The sequence below is a fragment of the Orbicella faveolata genome, unplaced genomic scaffold (assembly GCF_042242905.1).
Source record: "Orbicella faveolata isolate gen_17 unplaced genomic scaffold, um_ofav_v1 contig_25, whole genome shotgun sequence".
In the NCBI taxonomy this organism is placed as follows: domain Eukaryota; kingdom Metazoa; phylum Cnidaria; class Anthozoa; order Scleractinia; family Merulinidae; genus Orbicella; species Orbicella faveolata.
In genome coordinates this window covers 31,707,501-31,710,000 of record NW_028301553.1, presented here as the reverse complement: position 1 = coordinate 31,710,000, position 2,500 = coordinate 31,707,501, and the positions used below count along the sequence as shown (strand labels likewise).

Below are 2,500 nucleotides of genomic sequence, written 5' to 3'. Positions count from 1 at the left end.
CAAACCCTGCTGCGGATCACAATTTTCAAAGATACATTTTGTCTACCACAAGAACTCTCACTTATTAGTATCATAAAAAGATGCCCTCTGTGTGCAAAGAAGTACTCGACTCAAAGTTTGTGGACCGTTAATAACTTCGTGATTGTGCGGATGGCTGATGCGCTTACGGCTTTTACCGCAGTATAGTTGCCGAGGATATATTCGAACCTTGTGTTATAGACCTTAGATAAACGTGAGAATCCAAATTTCAGAACCAGGCTGAAAACAGACGACGAAATATCGTGTTAAGGCTTTAGGACGTGACATAAAAGTTGCCACACTCGTCTTCGAAATCTCCAATCGAGTACTCAAGATGTTCGAAAAGTAACTGAGCTGTTCTAATCTGTAGCATTTATTTTGGTGAATCTACACTCTTTGGCGCCCTCCAACGTTCATGATATGTATTTCCTGTCAAGACTGGACAGAAATTACAAGGTAGAAAACTAGCAGGTATCGACAATATGAAAAGTAGACTTGAATAAATCAAGTGAAAACAAGAGAGAATCTATAGCGCTTCTTGCGTGAATACAACCAGTGACGTCACAAGGTCCTTAAATTCGGTTCCAGAGCCCGGACACAGTTTTGCTCCAAAAAGTCGATTTCAGCAGCTAAAAAAAGCACTTTCCGTTAGGATTTGACAGAAATAAAGTTCACCATTATTTTAAGCACGTTTGAAACTACAAATTGGGCTAATAAAAGAGAGTACGAAAATTTCGTTTCAGTGGCACTTTAAAAGATTTAGTGGGAATGTATAAAATGAAAAAGTCGGAAATAATAGCAATTGCGCAATAAAAAATTAAAAGTGAGATATGCGTCAAAATGACCTCACAGAAAATTCTCCCAACGGAACAGTTTTTACAGGCCACCTGCAATTTTTTCCAGGCAAGTAGAATAAAGAACCTGCTTTTATTTGGTTATATTTATTTACTTGACTGAAATATAACAGACAGCATTTGACAAGTTCAAAGTTTGCTAATATTAGCCTTGTCACTTTAGGTCCGTAAATGGTTCAGCTTCCGAGGGTTAACTATTTTGTAAAAAAACAACATTTTAAAACAAAATTTAGCCCCGAGTAAAGTTTAAGAGATGGCCCACAAACTGTGTAAAGGACATGTTAAGACAACGTTTGGTACGTCCATACGAGCATGTTGAACATGTGCCAAATTTCAAGCCTCATTGCCCCCGCTGAAGGCCCTGTGACCGAATTTTCAAGTTTTGCAAATTTCGAAGAAAGGAAAAGGAAATCGAACCTTTTGGTGTCATTTCCGACAATAGTTAGCCAAATGGGTTCTTTTGGTCATATAAGAAAAAATTCATTATTTTGCTACTGTCGGCCGATTCTCGATGATTTCGGATTTACGTTCTTAATTAACCTGTAATGCTAGTAAAAACTTGGATATTGTTGTAGGTTAGCTAATGCTCAGTCAGTCAAAAATAATCATTTTGACATGATCAAACTTTGAGACGGAATAAGGAAACGAAAGCCAAAAAAAAGGAAACGAAGTGCATTAAAAAGGTTAATATAACTTCGATATACGTGTTATTTCCACTTTCGAACGCAAAGAAAAATTTGCAAACGGTGCTTAAAGAACGTAACGGTGCGAATAAATGTTTTTGCAGCGAGCCAGAATTTATGTCCACTAGCATCGAGCCAGTGGTGGCACCTGCTGAATGAAATACCTTTTTTTTTTTTCATATTTCGCCCAGAGTTGGCCTACGCTACTCTTAGAGAATTAGTGGGATTTACGTTATGGTCTACGTGTAGTGCAAAAACACGCAAAATGTAAGTGACTCATACCTTCGCTTCCATAAACTTTGATCTGTTCAATCCGCATCACAGAAGATTCCGTGTCTGGAAAACAATGACCTACAAAGCAAGGACCTAGCATGCGCCATCGATATTATTTCGTATAAATTATTCAATTTGACAATGTCTAGTGATGGTAAAAATAGAATTAACCTGCAGCCAATTGAATAATGCAACCAAGTCATCAAATATATACAGGCAAAAACTAACGATAGACAAATCCGACGTTTCGGCGACATCTTGGCACCATTGTCAAGGGAAACTAATTAAATATGCGATTTCAAGAGTAACTAAGAGTTCAGAGTTTCTAATTTGCATAAGTTAGACAAAGACTTTAGCGCGAACTGAGTCTGATTGTACATTTAAAGACGGTCGTAATTGTTTAATGAGTAACATCTCGTTAATGAGACAATCAAACTTGTTGTGGCATTTTTTCAACACGCTAAAACAATTGCGAAGGTCATCCGGAGTCCTGCCTGCGTGTCTATTATCATAGTGATTGCGTACTGACGAGGTCTTGCTTCTATGTCCATCAACGCGTACGAACAGATGGCCACGGGTGTAACCGACATAACCAGCATCGCACTGGTCACACTTGAAGTTATACACAACGCATTGTTGATCAATGAGCTGAGGCTTAGGTTCGCTTGTCGG

At 38.4% G+C, this 2,500-nt stretch overlaps 1 protein-coding gene and 1 long non-coding RNA gene across 2 annotated transcripts in view; both read right to left on the bottom strand.

The window, feature by feature from the left end:
- LOC149109909 (uncharacterized) overlaps nt 1-1,103 on the bottom strand; it is a 2,313-nt gene extending 1,210 nt beyond the window's left edge. The window contains exon 1 of the long non-coding RNA XR_016208829.1: nt 768-1,103. This is a non-coding gene — a long non-coding RNA (uncharacterized LOC149109909). The remainder of the gene's footprint in view (nt 1-767) is intronic.
- The window catches only part of LOC110057926 (uncharacterized), a 20,702-nt gene extending 18,415 nt beyond the window's left edge, over nt 1-2,287 (bottom strand). The window contains exon 1 of the mRNA XM_089293854.1: nt 1,838-2,287. The gene's annotated coding sequence lies outside the window, so the exon portion shown is untranslated. The remainder of the gene's footprint in view (nt 1-1,837) is intronic.
- Between the last annotated feature and the right edge of the window lie 213 nt (nt 2,288-2,500).